The 27,500-nt window shown below is 37.5% G+C and overlaps 1 protein-coding gene across 2 annotated transcripts in view; it reads right to left on the bottom strand.

The window, feature by feature from the left end:
• The window catches only part of ADGRL2 (adhesion G protein-coupled receptor L2), a 594,466-nt gene that overhangs the window by 450,506 nt on the left and 116,460 nt on the right, over nucleotides 1–27,500 (bottom strand). For both annotated transcript variants that reach the window (XM_070486667.1, XM_070486675.1), the window contains exon 2: nucleotides 22,421–22,489. The gene's annotated coding sequence lies outside the window, so the exon portion shown is untranslated. The remainder of the gene's footprint in view (nucleotides 1–22,420; nucleotides 22,490–27,500) is intronic.

Genomic DNA, 27,500 nt, shown 5'->3' with positions numbered 1-27,500 from the left:
GTTAAATTATAATCTTATGTAAATATTGCCAACTTGTACTGTGGATAGGGAAAGGTGGGCAAAGAAAAAAGGAAACTTCTTAATATTGTCCTAAAATTTCATTTCTTGTCCTAAAATTTCATTTCTTGTCCTAAAATTTCATTACAGTGCCATTTTGTTTAGGATTGAGGATCAACAATGTAGGAAACTACTACGACACATAACAAGAGATATTTAGACTAAAGATTAAAGATTTCTTTTAAGTCAATGGATTTTCCAAGTTCTCTTGTTACCTTTTTTGGCTAAAATGAGCGGATAGGTTATGTGATACATATCCAGAGGAAAATAACACATAAAATTGGGACTGGGAAAAAAATACGTCTAATAACTTCCTCAGATAAAAATAATATGGTTTTATTTTTCCTTTGTTTATTGGATCTTTAGTTGTCATTTGTTTTGAAGTCCTGTTCTTTCTATTTTATGTGTAAGTCTCACTCTCAGTTCAAAAGAAAGGAGATTTGAACTACATTTCTCTATATGAGTATGGGACTTTAAAAAATAATGTTTAGTATGTTCAGGGAAAAGTTATTGACTGTAATTTGAGGGTTAAAGATTGAAAAGTAAATACTCAAGCCTTCTAAAGCTGAGTTTTGACAGAAATTTAAATTATCTTTAGCCAAATCACTAATAAAATAGCCAATATCCTGAAGGAAATGATTTTAGAAACACCTTAGATTATTTCTTCTCTCAGAATTACCATTGTAACTATGAAAAGGTAAGATGCTACCTTTAAAATGAAATATAAAATTTAGGTCTTATCCAGTTATGAATAATAAAAATCCCATTGTGCTTCTGCGAGTAAAGTGCCTGGAAAAAATCCAATTAGAGCAATTATATTCTGCCTCGATACATTTTTCTCAGCAATTTTAATTTGATTCAGACTTAAAACTCTGTTTCTACTCAACAACTGTTTACACCTGGATGAGGTGAAGCATTTCAGTTGTTAGTGGAGTGAATTCCATAAATATTAGAGTAAAGTGCTCTGAAACCCTTCAATATTAAAATATCTTGCAAAGGGAATACATTATTTAATCATTAAATAGGATACTAATGAGCCTTTATTAAACCTTCCAGATAAACATTGTATTGACATCTAGTGGCTATAAAGGCTGATAACAGATGTACTATATTGAAAGCACATGGGGTATCTTAATACGGTTTCCATTTAAAATTCCCTTGAACAGAAAATAGGCAAACTATATGTAATACTGAATAATGCCAAAGCATTGATAAAATATAGAATCTCTTTGTATTGATATGTTAAATGCCAGGGATGGATTTAGGATGGTCTGAAAAAAGAATCATAACACAGCTGTCCAAGAAATACAGAAAAAATACCTAGATACTTGGTAATACGTTTACCAAGGCATGTCCATAGTAAAAGGACCAACCACCCTTTACAGAGTTCCTCTTATGTCCCAGCCCTGCAATGTGCTTAACAGATCTGATGTCATTCAGACATCAAAAATATCCTGCAAATAAGATATAATTTATAGCTGTGTGTTACCAATGAGGAAACAGACCCGAAGACATTAAATTACTTGCTGAGGATTACACAATGAGCAAAACTACATTCAGGATTTGACACAAAGCTGTCCAATTCACAAGTCCAAACTCAGATAAACCATTCTTCTCTCTATAGAGATACAAGTAACTCTATGTGTTAATGACTTCATTTAAAATTAACCAATTAAATGGGCCAGCCCAGTGACATAGTGGTTAAGTTTGCACACTTTGCTTTGGTGGCCTGGGGTTCATGGGTTTGGATCTTGGGTGCGGACCTACACACTGCTCATCAAGCCATGCTGTGGTGGCATCCCACATACAAAAAATAGAGGAAATTGGCACAGATGTGAGCTCAGAGACAATCTTTCTCAAGCAAAAAGAGGAAGATAGGCAATAGATATTAGCTCAGGGCCAATCTTCCTTACCAAGAAAATAAAATCAACAAATTAAAAATAGTTGTATCAGTCATTTTAATTCATTTTAAAAAACTCACTTTGTGACCTTTTTAACTCATTTGGTGACAGCTGAATTTTGCTTTCTGATTCTTGAGCAGTTTACTCTCCTTGCATGTTACTTTGAGCTTATTTCTACATCCAGGACTTGACATTTTATAATCATGTGACACGTGTATTAAATAGTTTAGAAATACAATGTATCATGAAAGAAGATAGGGTTCTCTTACTGGTGTATATTTCTTTGACTTAAAATAATGTTTTTTTGTTTCTTTTCTTCTGAAAGAAGATGTATTTGAAAAGCTATCATAGAAAAGAGTCATGGCAAGAAGTAAATTTATAAGAGGGAGTTGAGAAAATACAAGGTGGTGACCTGGCAAAGGAGAATACAGAATTTGAAAAAGGTTATTGGAGACCGAAAGGGAAGAGGGAAGGCAGAGAGCAGGTGGGGTAGAATTTTATGAGAAGGGAAATGGTGGATGGGAGCACTGGGGAACAGAAACAGGGATGATGATTGATGTTTCAAAGCTCAGTAGGAAACAGGCCCTTGAGGTGGAAGGCAAAAGGGCATTCATTCTTCTTATAATTTTTCAAATAAGTATACAATTTGCATAACCTGACAAAGAATAGAACACAGACATAGATATATAGAACTTCCTTCCCGACTTTTTGGATGATCCTGGCTCAGTGTCAGCTGTATGAGTCTGGAAAAAATGAGTTGAGGAAAGGAAGAAGTGTAAGGGTGAGAACGAATGCATTTGTAAGGCCTGTAGTAATTCCAAGAAATCTAGAGAGCCTCCTGGACATGCACATTGTGGAACAACCCCGGGTACGCATCTCTTTGTTGTCTAAGCATTTATTAAGTATTACTATCAATTCCCAAGACAGATTCTCATCCAGACTATAGTTCTGGGGTTAGCTTGGCACTGAAGGAGCCTCTTGGAAAAGAATAGGGAGATGAATTGGATAGGATGTGTTTAAGAAACACATTGACGTGGTGTTCATAATGAGCAAGGGAAATGACAAGAAGTCTGACATTAGCAATTTGTACAGGAAAGTGATGAGCCTGTTGGGAGGAGACAGGTAGAAAACTAGAGTCTGAAACAGAGAAGTCCACTATTATGAGATAAAGAAATCACTAAGAGTCTTAACTTAGCTCTTGGATGAAGATTGAAGAAAGGAATAGAGCCTGCCTGTGGGTTTTTGGAAAAAGGGAAAGAAATAGGTAACATTGAAAAGGGACCTTTTTCACACTTAAACTGGCAATAAGATACCAAAGATCGCTAAAGATAGGAAATTGAATAAGAGCTGAAAACTCAGAGGGATAACAGTTGATCTGTAGTAATTTAGGGGATGAAAGAGTGTAAAAGGGAAAATAAGAAAGAAGTTGAGAGCAGATGAGAGGCTGTAAGAGAGTTTGGCAGAAGCACTGGGTATGGTGCCATGATCCTTTTCAGAAAACACGGTGGATCAAGGAGCCAGGTGCCTGACATCTACTGCGGGATGGAGAGGCATTTCTTTTAACTATGTGTAGAAGAGAACAGTGGTGTCTTTTCAGACCAAATTAGAAAACAGAGGCAGAAAGCATATGCAGCCGTGTTTCCCAAATTTTGCTGCTCATTAGAATCTCTTTGAAAGCTCAGAAAAATTTCTTGATGCCCGGATTGCATTCCACACCAAGAAATCAGAAAGTGTGGAGTGGGAGCCAAGGCTCTACATTTTTTAAAGATCCCCAGGGGATTCCAATTTGTAGAAAAGTGTGAGAACCACTCATAGAGCATGCCTTGAAATTTTGGAGGGAAATTGAATAGCAGATTGGTCACAAAAGAATGACAGTAATCATCTTGTGATATGGAAGTGTAGATTATTAATGACCCCCACAAATCTTACCATGAGCCACTCCCTGGCTGGGACTTGTTTTCTTGACCTCTGACTTTCATCCAGGCTCCCTGACAGTTTATTTTGTCTCTGTGATGCATTGGATTTTCTCTCACTATCTCGGTATATTAACATACTGAGCACACAAATTACAGAACTTTGTATGTCAATTGAAAAATGAAGAATGCTAGGTTGATGAAAACTTGGCGTAAATTAGTCACAACATATTCAAAAATGCAGTTTGAATGCCGAGCTACACGCAGGATGTGCATAAAAATCCGATGTGGTGATCATTTCGTGCGCAGGGTATTGGATTTACGCTATGGTCCTTTAAATATTAACAACTCATGAGATATCAGAAATGCTTCTATTCAAATTTGTGAGGTGACTTCAAGTCACACATTTTGTTCTACTATGCTTTTGCTTTTTTGAAAAACAGAATTTCCATTGCAGAAAACTTTTTTTCCCAGAAGGAGTCGACTCTTCTCAAAAAATCCTGAAAAATAATGGTGTGCATCTTATTTTTCTTCTTTGATTAAGCTTGTTTAATTCTGTATTATCTGCCTTTGCTTTGATGCCAAACAAGATTAAATTTTCAAGTACAGTATGCTAAATTTATAATGTGAATTTAAAACAAAATTACTTATAAGAAACCAACATCAGCACCTAGGGACAAGGCTGAGCTATTAGCATAATTTACACCAGGAAAGATATTCTACCCTAATTATTTGTGGCCAATTATCAATTACTGGTCAATGCTAGAATCATTCACCATAATTATTTCCCTAAGGAAACTTCCCTGGATATAATGGTGAACTTCAACATATTTCTTTTCTTAGAAAAACAATACTTATTTTTTTTCTACAAGATTTTTAATCTATGAGAAAACCAAATCTAAACCTTTACTACTGAGGATTTCTCTGAGATTTTAAATCTTCAGATCTTCAATATCTAAAGCAAAGAGCTGAATATATCCCTGGCTGACATGAGAAATCTCTTGAAAGACCGTCAAAAATATGGCCATTTCATCTTCTTATTTTTGATTCATTTCAATTCTGAAATTTTTTTTTGAAATTGAAAAGATGAATTTATACTTCCTGAGTGAGTATTTTAAACCTTAATTCCTTTCCTTACGTATATAGTTCCTTTCTATGAAAATGAATCGCAAAGCCTGAAAACACTAACCTTACATTTGAATTCCTAATGACTCCTCCTATTGTCTCATTTCTGTTTGAACCTGTCAATCAATGGTGAAAAGTGCTAATCACTCCCAGAAACCCCAATCTTGCTCACAAAAGTACCAGTCACTGAAAAAATAATACCGATTGGTCATGGATGGGCAGGAAATCTCACTAGGGATCTAACGGCACAATGGAGTTTATTAAGTCCATTTTGCTCGAGTCCAGCTCTCCCAGCATGCAAGTGTATGGAACTTTAATTTCAAAGTCAGCTAAAACTGACTAAGGTAACTTATATTCATTAGCTCAACTCTGACTGAAGCGCTGTGAAATCTCTTGGTTAGTGCTTTTGCCTCTCGATAACAGCAGCGGCATTTATTTTTACTCTTTATTTTTCTCCCCTTCTTTTTAAAGAGGGGAAAGAGACTTAGTGGGATGCTAGTTGTTTTAAATTCTTAATTGGTCCATGTTCTTTTTCAGCTGCTTATTCTTTTCGAACTTGGTTCTATTAGTGACTAAACATCCACCAGAAAGATATTGTGCAGCAGTGCCCCCTCTCAAAGCCGTGGCCGTGTGTGTTACCGAAAAGCAGCTATGATGTGTGGATACAGCATGGACCATAAAGTATCGTAGACTCAGGTCACAGAAAAGGGACGAAGTTCAGCAGTCTTAGTGTCCACATTATGCAGAACACCAACTTTCTTCTCATCTTTTATTTTTTTTAACTGAAGCTTATTTGCTTTCTGCGAGGCGGCCGCTGCAGGAGGCTGGTGTGAAGGAAGAAGAGGAGGACGGTCCTAACGTTAAAGAATAAACAGTAATTACCTTGTAGGAATCTCTAGAGTGATTGATTACCTCTCCAGCTTATAAGAACAGGCCTGGGAATATACAATAATTGATTTCTATTACTTATGTGTGTTTTCCTTTTAACTTTCCGAAGAAGCAACATAGTTTAATTGACGTTAATTTCAGATTGCCTATTTTTACGACTTCTGGAGTTGGCAAGGAATTGAACAGAGTTGCTGGCCCCATGAGCCAGATTATCAATTGAAAGTAGGGAGATAGGGGGTGTGTGTGTGTGTGTCTGTGTGCGCGCGAGATCATATGTTATATGTCATCACATCCCCTGCACTTATTACTGGGTTGCTTTTGTCTTTTAATGTAGGCTGTTCTTAGGTTTAGATTGGGTTAGAGGAATTCCAGGGTTTATCAGAATGAGCAGAGGTTTTAGCAAGGTCTGGCATAGGCACAATGAGGGGAAACCTCTTCAAGGCAAGCCTGACAGATGTGTGGGACAGTCCCTCGGGCAGGGTCAAGCTGGGTATCACTGGACATCAGATTGTGCTGTCCGTGCTGTGGTGCCCTGCGTCGGGTCTTATTCCTGTGAACTTGCAGGGAACTGAATTTCTTTAACCTACACCCTCAATTTATACTTCGACATTGTGAAAACCAGACATGATTTAGAATAACTGTATGCCTTTTGCTGGTTGGGAAATTGAGGCATGGATTGCTGCATAATGCATCCACGAGAAAAGGAATCAAATTATAACCAGACCCTTGTACTTGACGATGCTGACAGTGACTTGGGCTAGATAATATTTTGCCGTTAGATAAAGTAGAGAGTATGGTATTCTCTGAACATCGTGTCTCCTGGTTTCCCACAGATTACTTTTGGAATGCTTCTCTGACACTTTACACCTTTTTGTACACTATATATTCCTACACATATGTGTATAGTAACTTTTCACATCAAGTTATAAATATTGGTTACTTGACCTTTCTCCTCCTGTATGAAAATGACTGTTCCCTTTCCAAATTTTTATTTCCATTGTTAAGCCAGTGTTGGGCACATTTTAGATGTCTGAAAACGTGTGTTAGGAGTCTCTAATGACTGATACCTGAAGGATTGATTATCTCATTCAGGCAGATGCTGAGATGTCCATTTTTCTTTGTTTGGACAAAAGTGATTCGGATACTCTCTACTCTTTGGTATATAAACAAAGTAATATTACGTAATAACAAAAGAGCACAGTTAAGCAATGCCTACAACACTTCTCTGATTTCAATGATACAAAGGCACTGCAGATGTTGACATAGAGATATAAAACTCCCTAGGAGCTGGTGCAACAATATTTGGGGGACCTAGAAAACTTTTTTAGTTTTTAATATTACTGTGAACTATGATCCATTAACGAAAAATCTACCAGAGTAGCAAGAATCATGTTATTAGCATCTGCAGCTTAAAAGACTTAGGATTTTTCTGGAGAACTTTTTTTTCCCTCCTTCTAAACATGGAGCAAAATTAATTATTTTAATGCAACAGATATACAAAATATGAGTCAGTTTCTGTTATTTATACATTGTCTTATAGAAATAAAATCACGTGCCAAACATCCAAAATATGAATTAATTTCTGATATCTACTTTATACACGTCCCTAAAAATCATACTGAAGCATTTTCAAAATTCAAATCTAAAGACACCAGCTAAGTAAATTCTCAATGAGTTGACACTGGTGAATAGCTTTCTGTTGAAAGAATTATTGCTTTTATGTTGTGTAAAATATTTGTAACCCTAGGAAATCAGATTGTAGTATTTGAAGCTGTCACCTTAATCGTGAATGATTTCACAAACAATACAGTGGATTTAAACAATGTAGCTGAAATATGTGAACACAGACATCAGGGTATCACTAGGACAATGGCACCAATAGCATGAGTGACACTTGATGGTGGGACAGTGGGCGACTGGTACTTAGTGGTCTTGTGCTTTGTCAAGTATTCTTTTTCTTTTCTTTTCTCTCCCTGGTGGCTATTTGTCATTCTTGGAAGACTACAGACTTCCCTTCCCCTGGACCTTTTTGAACTCTGCTGTCTTTGAGCATCATGGATATTGAAAAAGAAACTATTTACTAGGCAGTAATTATATGCCACCCCTCGTGTAAAGGTAAGTGATAATGAGGCAGCCCTGTCAAAGGGAAAAAAGAGCGGCTTTTAAAACTTAGAGCCATACAAAATGCCTTATAGACTTGTTCTGGAGTAACTGTATCAATTAACCACGCTAAAAGCTCTGACTCAGATGGGTACTGCACACAGCATGTCTACAGTGTTTTATTATCAAGTCCATTATGATGAGTTCTTGTCCTAGACAAAGGGAGAACAGAAAAAGAATTCAGGCTGACAAATTAGACTTGAAATCAGTTTCATTTACATAACGACTGGAAGTTCATTAATAACAGAGTTTTAATTATTCATGCTCTTGTTTCACTAGATACAGCAGTTTTCCCCCTGCTGTGCGGGATGTCTGGATTAGCTAAAATGAACCTTAGCAAAGGATCGGCTGCCCAGATACTCAGATGCTTTTCTATTTTCACACCACTAGAGATGGGGGTGGGGTGGGGTGGGGGTGAATGGAGTGTGTGTACAAATTGGGGCTGGGTAATGAGGAGAGGTGGGGAGTCGAAGAGGAAGGCATTGAATAGAGAGAAAGAAAGCCAGCTAGCAGGATTCTTTGAGGTTTGCAATACATGTTTGTGAAAAGGAAAAGAAGGAAAAAAATGCAACTTTGTACATTCGTGCTTGATGGGAACTTCCATCTGAGATGATAACACTTGAAATATCCATCATTTCAAGGTTTCCTGATGGGACATGCTACTAATATGATTGTGTGTGTGTATGTGTGTGAGATTCTTTTCCTTTGGCTATAGGAGCACTAATAGGGTTTATTTTGGTCTGCTTGCATTTTGAAAAAAAAGAAAGAAAGAGAGAAGGAAAGAAGAAAAACTTTTTTTCCCTTCCACATTATCTGGATAAATCTGAGAAATAGGCTTAAAGTCGGCTTCAATACAGATTTCTTTAATGAGAGCGGCGGTGATGCTTTCATTCTTCCCAGTAATAAATAAGGACACTAAGGATAATTTCCTGCAAAGAACTTGAACTGTTTTCCCATACATCAATCTCCTGGTCCAGCCTCAGCACCATCTCATGCAGGAAGGAGTCCAGGGCTGACTGGGCAGGGGTTATTGCATTTCTGGTTCATTCGCTGTCTATATAGTTTACTAATTTAGGTAACTACCTCACAAAAAAGAGAATGCATGACAAATAAAAACAAGACTCAATTGTTGCCGACACCTCTAGAGTCCAGAGAGACGGGGCAAGACGCCAGAGGAGAAGCTCTCCTCATTCAGAAATCAGGCGACAGCTGTAGGTTTGGGTGTCCAGGGCTGTCATTGGAGCAGCTTTGGAACAAAAGTTCTCAGTTTGGAGAACCATCATTTACAACAAACAGTAGAAATGTTTTGAAGAAAAACAAATTTTAGGAAGAAGAGATGACATTTAACAAGAGCTGAGTACCAAACGGTTTGTCTACATTCTCCGGCTTGATTTAAACTTCACAAAAATTATTATATCCATTTTACAGAGGAGGGAATTGAGCCCCAGAGAGACCAAAGCGGGCAGCTAGTCAAGGAGGGGTCAGAGGTCAATCCATGTCTGTCTGATACCAACTCTTCCCCTGCTACACACATTAGAAGACAGTGATCATTCATATTTTTTACACAAAGCTTATACAACTTGTTTTATTTTTAATGTTAATTTTCTTTACCCTCCCACCGATAAACGATTTTCTACAAAATAAATACAACGGCCTGCTTTTTCAGGATATGGATAGCCTCCTTAGATCTTGACTAACTGGAAAGTCATACAAGCCAAATATTTAAACAGTTAATAATACAGGAGCAAGGTGCTAATATGAACAAGGCCTTTTTCTAGTAACAGAATAATTGAGTAAGAATTAGACAGACTGTCCTACCTGATAACTTTACGTCAAATGCCTCATTTGTAGATGACATAGGAAAAAAATTAATCACCAGAGGCTGCCATCGCTCATTACTTTAAGCTTACTTCTAAGTGGGCATTTTGTGAAGGGCATGTAGGCCAGGAAAGCTAACTTTGCCTTTCTTTCTTTCTCTCTTTGTCTCTGTCTCTCTTTCCTCCCTTCTTCCTTCTTTTCTTTTTTGTAGGGCTATCAACTATTCATTTCTGCTTTGAAGAATTCATGTTTACTGGCTAGTTTTAAGTTTTATTTCATTCCTTCATTCCTGGGCTGGTCCCTTCCCAAACCCTGTTTTATAAAGCTTTATTTTTTTATTTCGTTATTTTTTTGGTGAGGAAGAGTGGCCCTGAGCTAACATCTGTGCCAATCTTCCTCTATTTTTTAGTATGTGGGATGCTGCCACAGCATGGCTTGACGAGCGGTGTATAGGTCTGCACCCAGGACCCGAACTGGTGAACCTGGGGTAGCCAAAGTGGAGCACAGGAACTTAACCACTATGCCGCTGGGCCGGCCCTAAAGCTATTTTTATACGGGACATTTTGAATGATTAATTACTGCTTCAGAGGGATCAGAAGCTCTCAACACATTTACAACATTTTATCTTTTTATCTCTCTGAAGTATATATAGAGATATTAAAGTACAAAGAGGTTACATCACATGCCTAAGGGAAATAAGCGTTTTGAAAAGATAAAACAAGATCCGTTCCTAGTGAGCTACCCCAAGCAACACATTAGATTTTGGTGTAAATTGCAAGAAATGGACAGTTAGCACCATGTAAAAGTCAGAATCAGTACAGGCGGCTGGGATGTTATTGACATTCTGTGACATCTGAGATGGCACTTTCTCAAAATTGCCTTAGTCCATCTAAAAATTAAGAGGGATACTCTTCTTCCAAACCTTTGAGCAAGAATTACAACAAAAATCCAATGTTTGGGGAAAAGATAATGAAAACAAAACCTTTTAAAAGACTAAGATAAACTAATTTTTCAAAAAATCTTTAACTGCTCAATGGGTGATATGTTTGTTCTCCTTTAAAAACATATTTTGTTGTATTTTCTGGGCTCCTTTACTCCTTTAAAAACTTATAAATATTGCCAAAGGATGAAGAAAACAATGGAAGGCTGTATGGGGAGGAGGAAGAGATAGGTGGGACATCTGGATGCGTTCGGTCTGGCAGCTTGCTCCCTGTCCCAGTGGGTGGATGCTGCCCTGGGCGAGCAGGAGGCTCTGCTGGTGCTGATATTTGATTTCCAGGTGCAAGTATTGGCTCATCTAAATCCTGACCATATGCTGTCATACATCTGCATAAGGACTGCTGTTTCCTTTTCAACAGGACATAAGCGTACACCTGACTGAGGCACGTAAGATAGCTGGTCCTGAGGCAGCGAAGCCTCTGGCAATGTTGCAGGAAGATTTAGGCTGTGGAAATGTTCCTTAGAGCTTGTGTCCTGACATGTCTTTTGCCTGGTTAGAAGTGGCAGTCTGAGGCAAGTTGGTAGGAGCCAGGAGATCAAAAATTTCTAGTCCTGTTTCTGACCATTTGGTTCATTGTTTATGAGTAAAAGGGGTAACTCTTTAAACCCCTAAAGGCATACCCAATCCACTGGGGGGAGACATATTAAGCACACAAAATTCTGCTGGGTAAGTTTCAGTCATGCAAGATGAATACATTCTAAAGATCTACTGTGCAACACTGTGCCTATAGTCAGCCATACTTTACTGTACACTTAAAAATATGTTAAGAGGGGGCTAGCCTGGTGGTGTAGTGGTTAAGTTCATGTGCTCCACTTCAGCGGCTCGGTGTTCATAGGTTTGGATCCTGGGTGTGGACCTAGCACTGCTCATCAAGCCATGCTGTGGAGGCATTCCACATAAAATAGAGGTAGTTTGGCACAGATGTTAGCTCGGTGACAATCTTCCTCAAGCAAAAAGAGGAAGATAGGCAACAGATGTTAGCTCAGAGCCCATCTTCCTCACACACAAACACAAAATATGTTAAGAGGCTAGATATCATGTTAAATGTTCTCACCATAATAAATCAAACAAAAACATTTACTAACCATGGGCAAACCACTATTTTGAAGGACATTGCTATTTGTCAAATAGAACAGAAAGTCTATGTGGAATTACCATTGATTTTGTGCATTTGGGCAACATTGGTTTATTTGTCTGATTTTCAGTTTTCTCATCTGTAAAATGAAGATGATATTCCTCATGTTGGGTCTTTGTAAGACTTCAAGATAATGCAAGTGAAAGCATCATAGTTGCTTAAAACATGGTGATTATTCTTATTATTTAGGATGATTTAGGACTGAAAGTTAGGATGCTAGTTTTGTCAACTGGGCATCCAATTTATAAGTTGAAATTATATAAATTCCACAGGGGCAAACTGAAAGGCATATGTCATTTGCTCTCAAGAATGGGATCAATAATGATGCAAAGGTGGCTCCCGCTGTGGAATGATGTGGGGCCTCCATTTGGAGAGTGTAACAGGGACGGAGCTGTGATCAAAAGGAGAAAGCCCTGAAAAGGGAAGGCTTTGAAAATGTCAAACTTTCATATTTCGTCTCTGGGCCATTCTATATACAAACCTGATATTTAAAAAAAAAAATTCGTTTGGCTGGAAATCTCTGTTAACTCTCACTTTTGTAGTTTTTACAATTATTAGAGAGGAATTTAATAAAAAGGCAACATTTAAAAAATGTATTTTTGTTAGTGGCATTTTACTATATTCCAATCCTTTGATTAGTGGTCAATAATCAAATACTGTTAATAGTATTATTGTACTAATAAGTAAAGCAATTTCCTGACAATGGTAAAGAATAGATAATGTTAAACAGAAGGGAAAACTATGTTCAGAAACAATAAGCTGGTTAGTACTGAATGTCTAACTTTTTTTCTACTATATTAAGGATAGAGACCTACATTTTTTTTTGGTAGCATTTTGAAGTTTTTAAAAATAGAAAATTAAAAATTAATGTTCATATTTCATATTAACTTACTATGGAGCAGAAGTATTTTTCCTATATTTAGGACCACAAACTTTTAATAGTTTCTGTTATACTGCAGAAAAAAGGTAAAGGTTAAGGAAAAAAGAAATTTCGCAGCTCTTGGAAAACCATCCTCACTGAATTTTGTTGCATCTGAATTTGGCAGAATTTTTGTTCCCTTTCATGTCATAGTCTGTCTTTTCTTGTAACACATGGAAAGTGAATTTAGCACCCCAATGGGAGATTCCTTGGATTGTTTATTAACATGTCCAAAGGATAAATAAAATTTGAATCAAATTTACAATTTTGTGCTTTGGGTTTCAGTTCAGGTAATAACACAATAAGGGAAAGAGGAAGGGAGAAAAGACTGGAAGTGAAGCAGAGGGAAAGTGGTAGAAACTTACGAAAAGACCCAAAGCTGGCAAAGAAGGAAAGCAGAGGAAGAATGCCACGGAGGAAGAAAATAAAAGGCAAAAGGCAGAGGCAGGGAAGTGGGGTGACGAATTCTTTGAGAAACTATAAAATCAGGAACTGTTTTGTGGGAGGGCAGCTGGAAAGGCAGATAGACCATGATGAAATGAAAACATCTCTAATGAAACCACTTGAAGATGTTTTGCTCTCCTAGTTTGACAGCTGTAGCCTGTTTAGCAAAGAGGCTATCATAAACGTACAAACTGAATTTCATCAAGAAATGAGTATTTACAGACCAGACACATGACTAAATTCCGTGAAGCAAATAATTATACAAAAGGAATAATGACTTGAGTAGAAAAACAATTTATATAATGGGAGTGTTTGTCATTTCTTTAAATGTCATATCCTAGGTAAATTATTTGAAATTCACACATATTGTAAATGAAACACTTTGAAGATATTCACAGCAATAAATTCTAATAGTGTATTCATTCTTAAGTTAACTACATAGAACTTTACATATTTATTATTTTGTTTATGAGATTATTACATCTCATTTTTAAAATGGGAAACTTTGAAATTTGCAACTATAATTTCTGATGATTTAAAAATTATTTGAATCCCAAGATTCAAATACCTAAATGCTAAACATCAAAATCCTACCGCAACCTTTATAATATCTGACTATGGCATCTATCCTTGATTCATCCCTTTATCTTTCCACTCTTTCTAAAGTCTTCACTCTGACTTTAAATGTCTTAAATATTCCAGATTCCCCTCAGCACTTGATGCTACATCTATATTGCTTAACTAGCAAATATGTTTAGCTTTTTGCTCTAAATTCTGTCAAAAATCCAGAATACATGCAATTTTTTTATGGCTGCCTTTTTCTATCATCTTTTAAATGACTTCATCTCCTACAGGGAGGGGAAAAAACCACATAGCTTCCTCCTTTATGGTCCTCTAATAGGAAGCGTGCCTTTGGGGTGCATGGATAATATGTCCAATACTCAGCATTGCACACATTGCCACGTTTTATTCTCATGAGAAAGAGACTTTAGCTGTTGCCGTTTTTCAGGGAAGCAGCAATCTACCAAGCGCCACACAGCACAATGCTGGAGATGGAATAGAATTCTGGTTTGGCCAATTCCAAAGCCCACGTCCTTGTGCCCTTTTGTTAGTTGTTAAATATACCTCAGTCTCCTCTCCACCTTCCACCCATAGGTTGCCGAATGTAAGGTTCCCTAGGGCAGGTACCATCTGTGCTTTGAAACAGTGGCAGGCACAGAGCAGGTTCACAAAATATTTTGGGAGAGACTACAGTAAATCCAAGTTTCAGTGTTTCCAAGTTACCCTTAAGCTTTGCAGAAAGCACTGCTTCTCCCTTTGGTTACATTTCCTAATGCAGATCTGGATGCTCCCTGACTGGGGTGCTAGAAAGAAGGAAGTAGAATGTCATATGCCAAGTTCTATACTGGGCCTCCAGACTTGCTGGCCCCACACCAACAGTGCAAAATTTGTTGTTTAAAGTCGCTCACACAAACAGGGTGCTCACTCTGAGCTTCTGTAGAGGAATCTCTTCGATTGTCAGACTGGGAAATTATCAAACCCAAGGGTGGCTTGTGCTTTAGAATTATGGGGCCTTTTTAACGACAGTTACGTTTCTAAAACATATAGGCAAACCTGGCTCAGTGGAGCCAGAGGAAAGGGAAAGCAAGGAGCGCTCCAGGTAGGGAGGCCGCAGATGAAAGGATTGCTGTTAATTTCTGAATGTTTCTTAAGTGACATTTTCAAGTTCGTAGTCCATTTATTGCCATGTTCTTGCATGCTCTCACCAGGTGTTTTCAACGAAGCACTAAATGCCCCTCCTCAGCTCCAAGAGGAAATGTTTAGGTAGGTTTAATGCCGAAGATTAAGACTGCATTAAGATTAAGTCTGAAATGTTCTGCTACCAATTAGCCCTCTAGTATTTCTGTAAGCCTTGAATTTTTGATGCGATCAATGACACCAGTGGAGCCATCTTCTGTGGAGTGGTTATTAAAGATATAAAAATCAATACAAAGATGATACTTGGAAATCTATATCACAAGATAATGAATCACCATGAGAGCCGGCTAAGAAGAATGTCAGCAAACCGAACAGAAGGTTTGTGCATAACAAAGTGTTTCATGCCAGTAGAATTTAAGCTAAATTTTGCATGAGACAGAAGTCTTCAGGCTACACTTATGATATATTTGCATGACAAGGTTTTAATAAGATGAAGACACAAGCCCAACCCGTCAAAGGGCTCCTAGTGCATTCAGGAAAAAAAAAGAAGAGTGGGGATTGAGACGTTCACCACTGAGCCAATAATGGCATGATTTAACTCTGACTAAGACAAAATAGCATCAAAACTTTCTCTGTCAGTAATCCTCATTCAATTTCTTTTAAATGAAACATTATTTGCCTGCACCTTGAGTCCGTAAGTACTGATTGTTATTGGAGCTGTGTACTGGAGCTTCACAGAATAGTCCAAATTTAATTTGAACTGGGGATTGATTTCGTTTCCTTCAAAGGAAGATTTTTTTTTGCCTTCCAAAATTGAGCGGTGCATGACTTTGCAAGTTCATTTTGGTTTTCTCCTTGACACGATTGTAAGTGACAGGAGAACGTTTATGTGTTTTGTCCTTAAGGGACATCACGACGTTGCTAATCATGCCACAAATGACTCGGAGCTATTCTTTGGCTTTAGTGATATGGATTCCCTGTGATTTCAAATCATTCGCTACCAGAAAAAGCAAAAATAAGCAAGCCAGCCACAGTCACCAGTCCACTAAAACCTTGTATATTTAAGAGATATAGAGTTTTATGCTTGGGATTTCCCAATTTACAACTACATAAATAAAGTTTTATAGACAGGATTAAGTGAGGGTGTGTTTTTGTGTACATTGGGTGGTGCAAAAGTCATAAATGTTTCTACTTCCTTCTCTTTCTAGGCACATGCATGAGTCCCTTCTTGGAACTCTTAAGTGGCAGCTGTTATGGAGGGACATGCTCATAACCACTGCACATCAAGTCCTTAGCAGCAAGCCTGGCTCTTCATTAATCAGTAAACTTACTGACTTAGAGAGAGCTGTCTTTGTTTTCCTTGGAGTTTTTTATCTACTTCTCATCTTGGCGCCAACACAATTTCCAGAAAATGCAACGATGATTAGTTTATGCTATTGCATACTAAGTTTGGTTTTCTCTGTGTTTTCATTGCCTGTTTCAAAGGTTGACTTAATCAGCTGTGAGTTGTTACGGAGTCAGCCAGGGTGGAATTCCCACAGATTTTTTTTTCTCCCAACGTATCATAGAACAAGAAGAGAGCTAGATACACCTTGTGTAGTTTTAACAAGTCTTTGCAGTTTTGACTTAATTTGTTTCCCTCCCCTTTACCCCCTGAGGGTCCCAAAGCAAATGAACCATTCAGTAGCATAAAACAAGGGGAATCAGTTTAGACTTCAATAAAACACAGACCTCTTGCTGGCAGCATCCGCCCTGATGTAGAGTGTCTGCAGTTTAAAATATTGTGGTGTCTTGATTGTCCTGACACCTTGCGATTTTCCTCTTGAACCCCCATTGCCTGGGAAACCTCAACACGCACAGCTGTTCATTTCTCAGGCTCTCCCTCAGTGGTGCTGATATTTCAGCTCCTTTATCTCTGTCTATAAAATCTACACTACAGATCCACGAATATACTTTGCAGTTTCCAGAGTTCCAGACTCAGGGTTAAACTTGGAGAGTTTCTGATATTTCTTTTAGGTGGTGTGAGAAAGAAAAATAAGGTGCGAGAAAGGCTATTCTCATAGGCCAGAGGTTCATAGGTAGTATTTAAGGAAACATTTTTGTAGAAAGAAAGCTTTTTACATCTCATCCAAGTTAGCAAATCCTTTAGCCTTCATAAGTCAGTAGTCCTTGGTTTTCATGAATTCAGGGAACTGGGTGAATCCAAATCTTAGAGGGTCTAATTTTAGGAGGAAAAAAAGCAGGAAAAAATGTACATTAAGGCAGGGAGAGTTTAAACTAAAACATAAGCAAATGTGTTAGGGAAAAAAATAGACTAGAAAGAGATACAACAAAATGTTGACAATGCTTTTCTCAGGGTGTTGGCATGAAACAATGGCTATTTTCTTCCTTCCATGTTTTAATATTTATCTGTTTTCTACAATAGCATTTCTACTCTGAGCAGAAAAAAATAGATCAATGAAAAGTACAAGCTAATGGTTGAAATTACTGTTAGATACAAAATGAATACATTTTACCACTGGTAATGCCTTTGGCTATAGAGGAAGGATGATTTTAATAGAAGGGTTACAATGTTTTACATATAATTAATTGGGAAATCTTTGGGCAAAATCAGAACTACAAATCCTGGAAGCCTCAATGAAGATCTGATAGACATGAGGAAGAAGAGGTAAGATCAATGGAAGATCTTCCAGACAGTGAGAATAGTCTTAGAGAGTGTGTAAGAAGATGAAGAATGTGAAAACAAGGCAAAGGGAGCCTTATACGAAAGTGACTAATAAATGAGGAGATATTACGAAGTAAACTGGCCTTGAATCTGCAAGTAAAGAGCCACGACAGGATTCTCCATTTTGAATGTCAAAATTAAGAAACTCCATTGGGAAATAAGTTTACGGAAGGAACAAAATCAACCTTAGAGTCAGATTGATTTCTACTTTGGGAGGTGGCTCTAAGTCATTAGCTTTGGGTCTGTTTTATTAACACTATAGCTTTCCCTTTACTTCCAAGAAAAAGCACATATAATGCTTTTACTCTTCATAATTCACTTGCTTAGTCATATATTCATTGATTTTTCTGAATCTGTAGCCTATCTGCTTGCAAAACATTCTTTGACTTCATGGGACTAAATAATAAGTATTGGTTGATGTTAATGTACATACATGCAATAAAGCTGTCAACTCAGTCATCTTCCTGGTGTACCTGAGTATATAAGACGAGCATCATTAGACAGTGAGGCAGCACTGTCTGAAAGGTAATGTACATAATGGCAAGAGCATGGCCTTTGACCTCGGGAAGACATAGGTTCAAATACTGGTTCTGCCACTTGCTACTTGTAAAATTTGATCAAATTCAATTTTTGAGGTTCATTTCTTTATCTTTAAACTGGGGACAATAGCTCTTTCCTAATATAAATTTTGTGAGGATTAAATGAGATATACAGAAATTAAACCATATAACTGAATGCCAGGCATACAATAAACTCACAAAGTATGGTAGCTATGATTATCATTGTCATCAGCGTACTTACAGTTTACTTTCACAACACAGTGCAACTTAGAGTTTCAAGAACAATATGTAATTTTGGTTTTCTTTGCATGAGTGAAGTGTTGGATTATTAATATGAGAAGGATCTCATTTTTTCCTTAGATGGCAAATGGTTCATTCCTAGAATGAGGAATAAAATGGACTCATCTTCTACATTCTCAAGTCTTTATCTGTCAAGGTCCATGATTCTAGCTTTCTCTTTCTCAATTGTTTCACTTTGGGACTGGTCAGAAATGCAAAGAAAGTAGCTGTTGGGCCAGCGGGGAGAAGTAAGGAGACTGAGTCCTCAGGGAGAGAATGATTATGCTTGACGCGCCTCAGAGACTCTGGGTTTCTATTTCAGATATATGGGGTTACTCAGTGAGCTTAATACCCAAGCCCAACATTTGGATCTCAAAGATTTGAACTCAGCTTTGAGGATTGAATTCTCATCCTGGAATGTTCACTGTTGCATTCTGAGGGGAGAGCCTCATACTTCAGCTAAGCTTTGGATTTTAGTGGGATGTCTATTCATGCTTTTATTGAGCATGGAAGAGCGAAAGGCTTGTTGGCTGGGATTTACCTAGCCTTCATGGTGAATTAACCAGCCCCTTCAACTACTCCTTTGCTTTGCTTTTAGTGGTCAAACAGCTCATTACATAGACCCTGGATAATATAAATCCAGGACCACTGCTTATTTATCCCAGAGAAGAACTATGCATCCAAACTCCATTCTTAAAACCACATCTTGGATCCCACTTCTTCCACCAGAACTCCGACAAAATTCATACATTAAAATACTGAGATGAGCACATATACATATTTCTTTTCTGATGTTAGTATTTATTTTGTTTGTGTTGATATTACCTCTATAAATAAACTTCAGAGAGCAGAGGCCACACTCTACACTCTTTTTATACTTTTTTGTTGTGGAACAGTTTTGGACATATTATAGACCCTCAATAAAATTAGGTAAATGACTTAAGAAAAAATGGTCTCCAAACATCCAGTTGGTGAGACTGAAAAGGAAATTCAGCTCCTACCTTTTGGTGATTTTAAAGTTTCCGGTGCCTTTGAAGAGGATCCATTTTAAACTAACCCTTTCATTCTTGAAATGTTGGGATCAGTAGGGCAAGAGGAGTGGGCGGAAGGGTGTGAGGGAAGATCAGGGGCACAATGTGGATTTGGGGCCTGTTAGAATCTGTGAAACATTTTTGTTGCTTGAAAATTTTTCCTGAAAATCAGCCTTCACTTTTGAGGCTCCTTTATTTATTTCTTCAAATTGTATATCAAAAACTTTAGTCCGACAGATGCAAACTCCTCAAGATCATTCAGAAAGTTCAGGTGTAGAATTGGGACTAGAACTCAAAAATGCTATCCCAGCCATGTATCTTTTTAACAATGACACTTTCCTGAAATGGTGGTTACAGGGAATAGACATTATCCAGTCATGTTTCTTACATTACCATAGCAATCAAAATTTATTTATAGCATAAAGATCCCAGAAAAATTATGCTGGAATATTTTAACATAAAACTATTTAAAATTTCTGGGGTATTACACTAAAACATTGTCTTAATAGCTAACATTATTCCTTCTACCATAACTATGACTTGCCTCACTTTCAACATTATAGTGGCATGATATCATTCAATATTATACTAAGACAACAATATTGGTATGATTATTATTCAAGATCATATTAAGATCTATGTTTACTGGATATATTTTGAAAATAGGAAAATCAAAGAAATAGTCACACTGAAATTTGAGTAAGAATCGTGCTGGGAAATGTTATCTATTATTTTTATGAAAAATTTTCTCTTCCAAAAAATAACCTATTTTTAATACCTGTTCCTTAGAAGATATGTCATTATTTCTATTTTGCCAAATTTTGCCCCTTTCAGTGATTTTAACGCTAAGTATCACTGTTGACTAAATATTACAATACTGTGGTTAATTAAAAAATGATTCTAACTCCAGTTTAGGTCTTATTTGAATTAATAGTCTTTAAAGGGCTTAGCAGATAACTCATTAAAACCTTATAATACCAATTTTTGCATTTGGGTTATTAAAATAAAAATATAGCCATAATCACTGATAGCATTTGTAGCAAAGATCTAAATTAAGTAAAATAAACCATGTCCCTATGTGTGTTAAAAGATCATTTTTACATATTTTTATCTTTAAAGTTATCTTTGGAAATAGGACAGTGACCTATTGCATTTTGGAGATGACAAAACTGGGTCAGACAGCAGTTAATGACCACTCTTGGATTGAACCTAGGTGTTACAGGGTTCTATAAACCGTACCCTGGTGTTATTTTCTTTTCTCTGATCTGTTACCTCCAGTCCTGGAAGGAAATCAGGTGATGGTAGATTTGAGAAATATGCTTTTGCTGACAGAGGAGGGGGAATTCCAAAGACTTGTTCTGATCAACTAGCACAACGGGTTACGCTTCTTAGAAGAGAAGGATGGATGTGAGTGGAAACATGGAGTATTGGCACATCTACTGGAAAGATGAAGTCATTAGCTATATAGAGGCTCATTAAGCTCTAACAGTGATCATAATCATCCATTCGTGATTTGGAAGAACAGTGCTTCCATCCCCCTGAAAGGCTTTTTGTTTTGTAGGTTCCTTTTTATTCTGCTTCCTGAAAGTCTACGCCAGTTGATGTTTGCATGTTTCTGAAATGGCGATGAGCCTTCTAATTGATTCTCCCACTACGCTGGCTGTGCACTGAGCTGGCAGGCGCCCCGATTCCAGGTCACTTTACACGTCACACCACCTAGGGTTAGCCAGGGACCCATTCAAAGGGCAGTGGGATGCCAATTATTTTCCTTCCTGACATTTACATGAAAGGTATAATATATCCCCTTTAGGAGAGAGGCTGCTAAAGGGAATTGGGAGTTTGTTTCCCTTAATAATGCCCACAACCACTGAGTTTCTGAACTAAAGGAAAGTTGAGAAACTGAAATAAATAAAGTGAGGAAGTAGAATAAAAGAGCTTTAGTTAATCAGTAAATTTAGTGCTTACCAGGTGCCAGGCAATATTTCAAGTGCTTTACATGTACTCATATGTTTGCACTCTGCCACAGCTCTTGGAAGTGAGCACTATTATTTCTCCCACTTTGTAGATGAGAACATTCAAGCCCACACTGTCAGAACAAGTAAATGACAGAACCACCATTTGAATTTAGGTTGGCTCTGAAGCCCAGGCTTTTAATCATTTTACTATAGTGATATCAAAGATCCTGTACGAGTCTACCTTAATATAGAATCGATGGCTTCCAGGAACGCACAACTATTTAACAAGCAGGAAAGCAAATGATGACTGTGATTCAGAGAAATAGGAATACGAGGCCATCCTCTAAATCCCTCTATCCCACACTTCCTCATCTGACACCACCTGTCAATAGGATGCTTTGTACCTCTTTCTACTTCTACAAAGGAATGCATCCTAATAATTTTGGGCTTCTTTTATGAAAATGACAGATCTAATCACTCTTCACTTGACTAAATGATTTTGACGTCCTGGCCTACTCCAGGGCAGGAGGCTCCTAAGACCGTGAGAATACTTTCATCAGAAACGGAGGTAGGTAGCCAGCTTTAAGCAATATACAACAGATAACCTACCTCTGAAGCGAAGGAACGCACAGATGTAGTTGATCTTCTCTCAGCAATACCCAGCACCATGATTCTACCCTCCATCAAAAGATTACCCGGTATCATAACTTAGAAAGTCGCCAACAGATAAATCAAGGACGAGACATTTACACAATGCTGGAATTCACACTACAGTTGAATCCTTAGGTCTTATTTTGAAATTAATCATTTACCTTATGAATCTATGTAGGCTCCATACTCTTCAGAACTAGTCGTGAGGTCTAGAGTAAGTGGTCTGCGACCTAGAAGGAAGACAAACAAAGTCGTGGTTCAAATTCAGCATGAGAAGAACATCAATAGGATTGAAGATACATCCGCATGTGTGTTAACTACTGTCTTGAGTTAGATTCAAATAATAAAGTCATTTACCAGTTTGGAGGTCCAGAGAGGATAGGATTTAGAGGACACGGAATATCAGCGTTTGTGCTCCTATGTTTTAAGTATCAGCTCAGACAAAAAACCAAAAGAGTCTAAAATGATTCCTGGAACTGAACAATGTAACTGAACCCAGGAGGGAGGAGCAGGTTGCCACCCACCTGGGGAAACGGGTTAATAAAAAGATCAATTGCACTCTTATCTTGTTAGTCATTAGACAGCCCATTGATGCCACCTGCTTACTTTAAATGTAAAAGTACAGGCCAGCCATTGGAAAGCTGCCACAGCGCTTTGGAACCCCTCTCATTCTGCTCTAGTGATGGGAGGGAAAAGGCCAAACTCTGACCCTTGGAAGCGGAGCATCTGTTCCTCCGGTAAATGCAGATGTGAGGGCAAATCAGAAAGCAAGTCTCTCCCGGAGGGGAAGGGAGGGTGCGGGGTTTCCTCTTCAACAAATACATCAGAATATGAGGAGTTCATAAAGTTAATATTGACGTGAACTCAAGAAATCATTTTAAATGTAAAAAAATAAAATGGCTCAGAGGATTTTCTTTCTTCAGGTATTTATATCCCTCAGATCTGAAGTGACTATACATTAAAAATATAGAGATTATACAAATTTTTTGTTCGCTTTAACAGTCTTTGAGGACCATTAATTATTTTCCAAAAGCATAAGGAAAGGTTTTCTGTTTTTCTTTAGTATCAGTTTCCAATGAATAAAGGTTCAAAAGAAACGTTATTTCCTAAAGCAAAGCAAGTGCCTGCTCCCCATTGGTAAACAGGGAAGAAACTTTATTTTTTTATATTGGTAATGGTACTAGGATCTTTTTGCTCAGCAGCTATTGGCTACTTTTCTCAGCATCTGCAAACTCCAGCTCTAAATGGGCCTCCCAACTTTTTTCTCACTCCCTATCCACTACACCTGTTGGTGGGGGGACTCCAGACCATCCCACCTTTATAGCAGATGAGTGTCCATTTCTCTTTCAATAAAGTGAATATATTTAATTGACCTTGTATAATTTTGATGGTATGCATATTTATTATTTATTGATTATGACTATTCAAGAAGTTACTATTTATCTGACTACCAAGTAATAGCTTTCTCTCCATGTTGAACATTCCTATTCCAGTCCAAAACATTTTGCAAGCAGCAAGATGCTAACTTAAGAGAGGAATGGTGAGATGTAGCAGTTAGCTACAGTTTCTCCAAGCAGTCAGATGGTAAAGCCAACTCCGGTCTGTTAATTACTGTTCGGTCTTCTGCTCATTTTAGTCTCTAAAAGTCAAGGTGTTATATGTAGGTTCTGAATACTTAAAATTCATTCCTAACTAATCAGTATGTAGATGGATGGACTTTCCATCAAGGGAGTCTTAGACCTGCAAGGGAAAAGGAATCCCTGTCTCTAGCCTACAACGGACATAGGTTAATCAAGAAAGTTGACCAGGGAATGAGTGCCTATTAAAAAAGTATTACTGGGGGAGCAGGCCCAGTGGCCCGGTGGTTAAGTGCGCACGTTCCCCTTCAGCAGCCCGGGGTTCGCCAGTTCGAATCCTGGGTGCGGACATGGCGCCACTTGGCAAGCCATACTGTGGTAGGCATCCCACATATAAAGTAGAGGAAGATGGGCATGGATATTAGCTCAGGGCCAGTCTTCCTCAGCAAAAAGAGGAGGATTGGCAGCAGATGTTAGCTCAGGGTTAATCTTCCTCAAAAAAAAAAAAGTATTATTGGGGCCTACCCCATGGCCGAGTGGTTAAGTTCACGTGCTCTGCTTTGGGGGCCCAGGGTTTCGCCGGTTTGGATCCTGGGTACAGACGTGGCACAGCTCATCAGGCCATGCTCAGGTGGTGTTCTACATAGCAGAACCAGAGGCACTCACAACTAGAATATACAACTATGTACTGGGGGGCTTTTGGAGAAGAAAAAAAAAAAAGATTGGCAACAGATGTTAGCTCAGGGCCAATCTTGGGGGAAAAAAAGGTATTATTTAGTAAATTTTTAAGCAATAGAATTCCAGCATGGGCTAAGGATTTATACATTTTGGAGACTAGATTTGTTACTGTTTCTTGAATTTAAAGGGGCTTGTGAATATCACTTATGTCCCTGATTGAAGTACGTTGTGAAGAATACTGTTCTCTTACACACAAAAATTACAGTGAGAGCAAGAGAGCACATTTTTGGAGACCGGAAATTCTTAATTTTTCAACATACTATAAGTTTAACATCAAATGGAGCAGGATAAAAAAAAAGGGGCTTTATAATACAAAGGCTATGATCAGATTGCTGAATGAGGCTGCAAAACTTCACCTTAAAATGATAGCTGAGGAATGGACATACGTCCTTCTTCTGTATGACCTTGCATCAAAATGACAGTCCTTGGATGAAATCCAAGCAAATCTAATACTGAATTTTGCTCCCTAGCATCATGTTTTATGGTGAGGATTCAGCATAGTTATACAGTTTCTACAATGAGTAACAATAGAAAATTTGCTAGATAAACTCATCTCCAGGCTTCACGCTTCGCACTGCCCTTGCTTAGATACAGTTCTAGATGGGCATTTCATCTCAGACTATGGTTGAAAATGCTAAAGGAATAAACTAGCACTTAAGGTTTTTTCTTAAGATCATGGTTAGCTAATAGACATGAGATTAACATAGAATTGATGGACATTTGATTGTGTAATTTTGTGAAAAAGGGATATTTTCATCTGTAATAAAAAAACATTTTTGTAGGATGAATTAATGTTGGTTATCAAACTATGCCTTTAAGAGGACAAAGGTAATTGAGTAATTGTTGATATTTGTAGTAGTGAGTATAGCTTTTGAACTGATAGCCAGCTTCTACTTTTATTGTTTATTTTTTGCTGAGAAAGATTTGCCCTGAGCCAACATCAGTTGTGAATTTTCCTCTTTTTGCTTGAGGAAGATTTGCCCTGAGTTAACATCCATGCCTGTCTTCCTTTATTTTGTGTGTAGGTTGCTGCCACAGCATAGCCACTGACAAGTGGTGCAAGTCCACACCTGGGAACAGAACCCGGGCTGCCGAAGTGGAACATGCCGAACTTAACTGCTAGGCTACAGGTCTGGCCCCCAGACATCTATTTTTTAAATAGAAATTTATGTTTGACAATGCAAGTTTCAAGAAATGTTCACTATTTTCTTGAGAGTTTAGGCACATGGTAAAAGATTCAATGAACACCATATTAGATAATTTAGATTTTACAGAAATAGAATTAATTCCTGTATGTGTCTTTTACAATCAAAACATAGATATTAACTTTGTGAGTAAACCTAATGAGGGCAGCATTAACACAGTGTAGTGAAATGTACAAAGTAAGTTATTTTTGCTAAAGTTTGAGAATGTCTTATTCATCAGGATGGAACTTCCTAGTCACCTTTGAACACTACCCTTACTATGGTTGTTAAAAAAAAAAACTTTTCTTGAAGAGAGTTGCTCTTTGCATAATTTCTTCAAATTTTAAAGTCAGTTTCTTCTGGAAAAATTTCCAAGTTCAAAATAATGGAATCTAAATAAACAAGTCAGATGTTTGAGGAACACTTATTCCTTATGTAGCGGTGGTATCAGTATGCAAAAATGTAAGATCAGGACTTTAAAAACCGATTAAGAAAGAGTATTCTTTAAACTGTAATTCAGGGGAAAAATCCATGAGATTCAAGATAAAATAAGTTCCAAGTAATATGAAAGCAACATTTTAATCATCAAGATGAAAATGAAGAAAGTATAATGATGAATAGTTACTGAGAAAAGAGAATGTAATTCAATACGAAAAAAAGCTCAAGAATGAAAAGAAGCCAGTTTAGACAAAAAGCGCATCCAGTGATAACCTCATCTAGAGAAAAGGGGAAGTGAAATGAATTTAAGTAAAATAGAAGAACATTCCAGTATCATTTATATTGTCTTTTACATCTGAAAAAGAAAAATTTATTTTGAAAAGTTTTGAGGAAGCAGCCTTAATATTTTCATTGTTTGAAGATGTCCATATCTTTTCCCTGACTAGTGCCCTCACAACTGGGCTAGGACGGGAAATTCCTGACTAACTGGGCCTTCTGTTTCAGAGGGAAGTGTAATTGATAAGGAAATCCAGTGCTTTCTCTAATGTCTTGTGTGATATAGGCTGAGGAGGTTTTTGAAATCATAACCAATATTGTTATTTTCCTAGTTAAAAAACAACTCTTTGAATATTCTAAGTGGCATGGAGCTTTCATAGAAGTAAGTCTGGCCTCTTAATTGGAGCCTCATATCCCAGCATGGGGACATTAGACAGTAGGCAATCAATTGGGAAGGGCTGATGATGTTTGAGCAGTGGAGTGAACTAACCAGAAATCTAATTTAAGTAGATGAAGTGTGTGTACTATAGATCAGAGTAAGGACAGAAAACGAATTTATTCAATAACTGACCCAACAAATACTTTTAGCGATATTTGACATCTAATAGTACTATTTTAATAATAGTATACTATATTAATAATATAGTATGTTAATACTATATTAACATTTAATAATAGTAGTAAATTTAATAGTAAATAATTCTTTTTAGTACTATTAGGTACGAGGATACAGAGGTGAACTAGTTGGTCAAGGTCTCCTCTTTAAGACGACCGTAAAGCACCACGTAATTGAGAGAGCGAGAGGAAGAGAGAGCGAGGGAGAGAAACAGGTTATGAGAATGTCTAATTCTAAAAGAATGCTTCTGGTTATGTTAAGCTGAGTCTAAAGCTGTGATGATTGGATAGTAGGCTATTGTTATAGTCCAGACAAGAAAGAGATTAATGAGAACCTAGACTAGGTGGGAGCAGTGGGAATTAAAAGGAAGAAAAAGATGCAAGAGGTGTTTCAGAGGCAGTCAATAAGAATT

This window comes from Equus asinus, chromosome 16, assembly GCF_041296235.1.
Source record: "Equus asinus isolate D_3611 breed Donkey chromosome 16, EquAss-T2T_v2, whole genome shotgun sequence".
NCBI classification, from domain to species: domain Eukaryota; kingdom Metazoa; phylum Chordata; class Mammalia; order Perissodactyla; family Equidae; genus Equus; species Equus asinus.
This window is presented reverse-complemented; position numbering and strand designations above follow the sequence as displayed.